The sequence below is a fragment of the Papaver somniferum genome, chromosome 6 (genome assembly GCF_003573695.1).
Source record: "Papaver somniferum cultivar HN1 chromosome 6, ASM357369v1, whole genome shotgun sequence".
NCBI lineage: Eukaryota > Viridiplantae > Streptophyta > Magnoliopsida > Ranunculales > Papaveraceae > Papaver > Papaver somniferum.
Window position 1 is genome coordinate 32,813,353 of NC_039363.1, and position 6,901 is coordinate 32,820,253.

Sequence of the window (6,901 nt, forward strand, 5' to 3'; positions counted from 1 at the left end):
AGGTTCCTTGTTAACAAAATCTTGTTGTGTCATTTACTTTATATTTCCTCATTATAATTGTTTATTATAATTAAAGTAAATTACACAAACGTTAATTCCTATTTATTTGATAGGCGAATCCTATTGTGTTTAGTTAAGTCCGAACCTTTTTATCAAGTAACATACTTCGTTGTTGTATTGTCTCGATCTCGTATCCATAGACGATCACACGAAGTGTGAACCGATTAGTTGTATTGTCTCGACTCAGTCCATAGACAATCATTTTCGGAGAAAGGACTTATAGTTAGGAAAAGTTATAGATTGTGGTATATTTGGGTACCCTCGCCTTTTCATGTAGTTCACACTACAAATACATATGGTTTTCAGATCATTATGTAAGGGGGAGTGGTTTCCATGTAAGATGGAGTATTGACTAAGGGGGAGTGATACATATCACCATGGTATTGTTGTCGAAGTTGTGATACAATTGAACTTTGATGTTGTGTAATAATATTATGACACTGTACAACAATGATTGAGAATTCTTGTTTTCTCATTGTTATAGCTACGGATTTTCAACAACGATGATGCTAAACTTACAACCTTTGGAATCATTGGAGTACTTGGAAGTGACAAAGATTTCGAGTAATGTTGAAGATTAGGCATGTGGAAGAAGAGCTACAAAAGTTTATTTATCTATTTTTGTATTCCATATATATTGATAGTTTTGTTACTAAAATTGACAAAGGGGGAAATTGTTAGAGCACTGCTCGGTCGAACTCGCATGCGTTGTTATCTCAAGCATGTTTGTCAATGTTAGTGATCAAAACTATAAGTCTTGATTTCTAGTCTACTATAGCTAAGTCTCGGACTAGGATAGAAAGTGTAGTTGAGCTCAAGAACTCCATGGAGATCATCATACAAGACGAAGAACTACTCAAGGAACTGGTGGAACTTCATCGACTAAAAGGTATGTGGAGACTTGAACTTATATATCACTTAAAAATCTATCTACTATATCTCCTATCTTGAGACAAAAGTCGTTTTACTATATAGACTTTGATTATGCACATTTGTTATTTCGAACTGAGTTTATCTCGCTTATCTATTTCTCGAAATATATGTTGGTAAGCTTTTGATTTGGAAAGTTCATCTTTACCTAGTGACGAAAGTCATGTTAAGTTTCATTTACTTGAAAATGGCTTTGGCGAAAAACGGTTTGTGGATAACTATATAACGTCCTCTAAGAATGTTTCAATGATTGAAATGAGAGTTTAGAATATATAACCATTGTTGGATATAAGAATTGTGTGGTAACACATATATGTGAAATTCCTTATTCCATGAACCAAAGTATGTGTACTTTGCTGCTCAGGAAAACCGGAAATGAGTCCGCGAACCCAGTCCGCGAACTGTCGGAGGTTCTCGTCCCGAGAAAATATGGTGGAGTTTGTAAACTGTCTACAAACTTATTCCGGGTACTTAAGTCCGCGTACCTAGTCCGCGTACTTAGGTTGGTTATTTTATAAAAACGATTATTCGTGAACTTATACCTATATAAACTAAGGAATGCAAGTTTGTAAACCGTGGCTATAAACTTCATGAATCGATTCGAGTGAATCAAATCGTTTGGTTCGATTGTGTCTTGTATACTTCTATAAGATCTAAGCAATTGAACAAATCTCTAACTAGTTCATTTAAGTCATTTGAACTAGTTATGGTAAAGAAGAATATGGTTAATATGGAAGTGCTCATATGGCTAACCGTTTGGTTAACTACTATTGAACCAACGAATGTACATGTTTGGGTACGGTTACACAAACCCAAAATCGTGCATTTCATTTGTGTGTAACAAGCTAAGTTTTCGATCTAACAGTTGAAAGATATTATCTTGAATCTAATCAGGTTTTCATCTAACGGTGAATATTGAATGCTTTGTTACTAAGCTAACATTGATTTCAAACCCTAATTTGAAAGGTTATATAAGGGAGAACTCTAGCAACTGGGAAACCTAATCCCCATACCTCCTGTGTGATACTAGTTGTATTAGCTAGAGTCGATTCTCCTTTAACCTTAGGTTTCTACCGAGACTTCATTGGGAATGTGAAGCCATACCGATACTACTTTGTTGTAGTTGTGTGATTTGATCTTACAGTTTCTATCGTATTGAGTACAATCGTAACGATTGGCTTGAGATTGATATCTCCGATAGGCAAGATATAAAAACATCTTCGTCTCATCGTTTGTGATTCCACAATATTTTCTTTCGCCGCGTCGATTAAGATTATTGTGAGGTGATTGATAATACTGAGTTTTTCTTCGGAATATAAGTTTGGTTTATCAATTGGTTCCTGTTCACCTTGATTTATCAAAAGACGGATCAAAACTCGTAGGTATTTCTGTGGGAGACAGATTTATCTATTACCGTAGACTTTCCTGTGTGATACATATTTCTTTATTAAAGTCTCCGACTTTGAGTCGTAGCAACTCTTAGTTGTGGGTGGGATCATCTAAGGGAATCAAGTGCGTAGTATCCTGCTGAGATCAGAGACGTAAGGAGCGCAAATGTACATTGGATCAGTGTGATATTAATTGGGGTTCAACTACAGTCCAAACCAAAGTTAGTTTGTAGTAGGCTAGTGTCTATAGCGGCTTAATACAGTGTGTGTTCAATCTGGACTAGGTCCCGGGGTTTTTCTACATTTGCGATTTCTTCATTAACAAAATTTCTGGTGTCCGTGTTATTTCTTTTCCGCATTATATTTTTTATCTTTATAATTGAAATATCACAGGTTTTGCATTTGAATCAATCAATTGAGAAATCCAACATTTGGTTGTTTATTGAAATTGATTGATCCTTGAACATTGGTCTTTGGTACCGTTCAAGTGATTTCTCTTGTATTCAATCAGACTCGCAGATTTCTATTTGCTTGAGTAAGAATTGAATCGAGAAAGAGAGATATAATTCTTTGATATACTTTATTAAGATTGATTCTAGTTGATTCTCTTGAAAGTATATTGGAGTTAGTCCATACATATTGCTAATCTAAATATTAGGCGTGGTTGTTGTAGCCCCGCTTTTTCAGGACCAAATAAAATATTAATTTAAGATATTGGCAGATGGACCGAGTATAATCAATGAAAATGTTGATCACGGGATCAACGTAAATTATTAGTATTTGAACCTTCTCGGAATTATGAGATTTGGATTCGAAACAATTAATTGATGGCTTTATACTAGTACGTTGTCTAGGAGCATTAATTATTCGAGAATTGAGTGATATGAGCTAATTGAAGCGTCATATTTATTACGTATTGTCAGGGAAAACGTTGTTGCATCCTGAAGACGTTATCGCTCTATACTAGCAGGAAATCTGTCTAGGAGCCGTCCAATCATTAAGATTCTACACACATGTCTTTTATATAGTCAGGGAACATTGTTACATCCTGAAGACGTCATCGCTCTATACTAGCAGGCAAGCTGTCTAGGAGCCGTCCAATCGTTCGATTCTACATAAAAGTGATTACTGAAATTGTTCAGTATTAATGAAATATGTCGTGGCCTCAATTGAGGGATTTCATATTCATGTATGCTCTGAGAGGCAATATACTCAGTTAGAGGTTCTTGTGGCATGAGTTTTCATGCTTTAATGAGAGACATGAGCCTCAATACTCATCTGATTGTTGGATTAGGAATATGTAAGAATATGGTTTTACGATTTTAGCCTTTGTCAAAAATCCACCATCAACATTAAGTCCACTGCTTAGTGAGGGACATTCATGTTCCTCAGTCAGCACTGGATGGTGATTTTTCTTGTTACAGAAGAAATAAGTAATTGAACTTAGTCATAAGAAAGAATGTAACGGATTTTCGATTGTACGAGCGATCCATGGATTGAACGAAGATCCCAGTAGCATGATAGATCATCGTCTAACGAGCATAAATTGGGGTAGCACCGCTGTTTTGGTGATGGGACGTCTAACCTTTGTCGATTTAGGATTCACGGGTCCGGCCCCAAGAAAGGAAATCCTTGTGGAATTAGGTTTTGGAAATAAAATTTGATATAAAAGGGATAAACACCCTCTTTCTTTTATTTCTTCTTCACAACCGTCCACCACCTCCATCCCTTCATCACCTTCATGTCACCAGCAGGAAAAACTTTTTCTCCGGAGCTCATCGCCGACCGTCCGGCACCGACCAGGTACGCAAAAAAATTTCTTTTTTTAAAAAAAAAAAATTGTAACTTTTTCATGAGTTTTTCATGTTAAAAAAGATTATATATGTATGTACATATATCTGGACGTTAGTTTTATAAAAAACCTTGTTTTAGGAACGTTCGGTCGTTCATCCATTAGTTTAAGAAACGAACTATAATCCCTGATTTAGGAGAGATTTTTTTTATTTTTGAAATATACTTGTGCCTAATGATGAAAATCTTTTCTATGAGCTTTCATGAAAACCAAAACTTTATCTTAAAAGTGTGAATTTTCACAAAATCGGAATAAACCCTTGTTTCAAAGACGGAAGATCGTATGAGGGATTTTTTTTTAATACGTGAATATTCACGAAAAATATATATATTATATATCTTTTGTTTACGTGAGTTTTCTCACGTTAAAAAAAAGTTTGAAAATTTTACGTGAGTAATTCACGTTTTATTATTTTGTTAAAATCAAAATATCGGTTTTGAATAATCATTAAAGGTAGACAATTATTTGTGATAAAATATTGTCTTGGTGTGAGTTTTTCATAACTCGGTGGTGAATGTTCACACAGTGGAAATTATGTTCATGATTTTATGAAAATCAGGTTTTGATTTTTAAAAATCAAAGTTTTCCTCATTTTTTGCAGGTTCAAAGAAACGAGCAATTTTTGAAGTGTTAACTCTTGTATCACAATCACTACTGTTTGTGGAATTGTAAACAGGTAAGATTTGAGAATTACCATTTTTGTAGATGCCAGTTCGAGCATTTTTTATCGTCCAATTGCATGATTCCATCATTTTGTTGAGGTTTGCATCTTGTATGGATGATATATTGAAGTAGAGAATTGTGTGAATGTCACATCTATTTTTGCAAGGATGTCTGATTCCCAAGATGATGATGCCTCCAGAGATTATATATGTATGGCCGAGACTTCTATTGGAGAAGAAAAAGAAGAAGAAACACCTGGAATCAAAAATATTCCGGATATAGAGGATGCGTTCTTCGTGGTTCAGCATAGACCTGAAAAACGTCTCAGGATATCAACATTTCGTCTTCTGATAAATCCCAGAGATATTACTAATAAGAAATTGGTGACTCCTCTAGCGGTCACCCGATTCTGTCTTCAGCGAAGACATTTTCCTGCTTCAATTATAGAATTTAAGCTTTCTCGACGACCTTTAGAAAAAATTTCTGGATGGTCAAGGCATATGCTGGGTTTTCCTCATGTTCGAGCCATGCTGGGTCGTGCACAGGTAACAAAGGGTATTCAACCATCTGGAAACTTGTTTATTTATCACGATGTGAGAGGTATAATAGCTTTGCTTGCTCGCTGGTGTATTCTGATCCATACTTTCATATGCAGATGGGGAGAGTTTACCATCACCTTAGAGGATGTAGTTGCTTTGTTTCATCTCCCAATCACGGGAATCTTCCTGAAAGTCTTTCGGCAGAGGAGATGGAAATCTCTAACATCTTGACAGCTGAAATGGAGGAAATTATAAAGTATCCGGAAAATGTTGTTATGCTCACTGGTTAACACACTGGTGGCCGACAGATAATGCTCCTGACAGGCCTGTCGATGGTATGTTATCTATCATTGCTTTCTTGTGTTTATGGCTGTCCAGAGATGTATTTGAAGACATTGGAAATTAGTTGAAGTTGTTCGTGATTCCATTTCCTATTAAAATGGCCCAAGGTGATAAAATCCCAATCGGTAGTATATTCTTGGGCTCTTTGTACTCTAACTTAGACTCCTTGGTTATAGACTCCAGCGTCTCAAACAGCTTTATGAAGATTAAATGCTACGACAATACGATGTTTCTCCGAGATTTAATGTAGAAACGCTTCAAGAATTATGCACCCATTCCTCGTATTATCCTACAAGGACCGAATGCTGATGCTCGCCATGTTTTCTCTGAGAAGGATAATACCAGGATTATGCGCTGGTCCGCAAAACAACCCCGACTCAAGACACATCTCGTTGATGTATTAGACAATGAGTCTGAGTTTAATTTTTGTCCATGGGTGTCAATTCCTTCTTATATTTCTCATCTAACAACTTTCAATGCTGTAGAAAGTATTTCTTTGAAATCTGGTGCGGATCTGAGTAATGGCGAGAGGTCTTTTATGCTGAGTTGCACTCCTGGTTACTTAATATCAGCAACATACGGAGACTTTTCAGTAGAGGAATACAACATTGATGGGGCATATCGAAAAATGGGTATGGATCAGTGTGTTCCGACTTTTCGAATGAAGAAACCATCAGTTGAACAACTTAAGAACCGCTTACACCGTACACATGTGGAAGGAAGCAATTACTGGTTCTCTTGCTCTGATCGAATTACATATGTAACTCTAGGTTACATGGACTTTTGGGATCAGCAACTTTAGCGTTTACATGATTTCGTGATGGTTGTTCATCCTTTGGTGAAAGATCCTCCTTCTGTTGAGATGATTTCTACTCGACCCAGACTGAAGTATCTCTCTGGTGGTGATAAACGAAAGACACCTCCAGGGTGTTCACAAGTATGTATCCTTTTTATAATCTTCATAAAGTCATGATAATTGTATTTTGATTATTTCGTCAATTCTTTCCACAGGACGGTCGTATCATGAGACCTCGAATCGATGTAGACTTCTCGGAAACGGAAGAAATTATTCACGGCGGAGAAGGCAGGAGCAAAATTTATAAGATATTTCCTAATACCATAAAGTC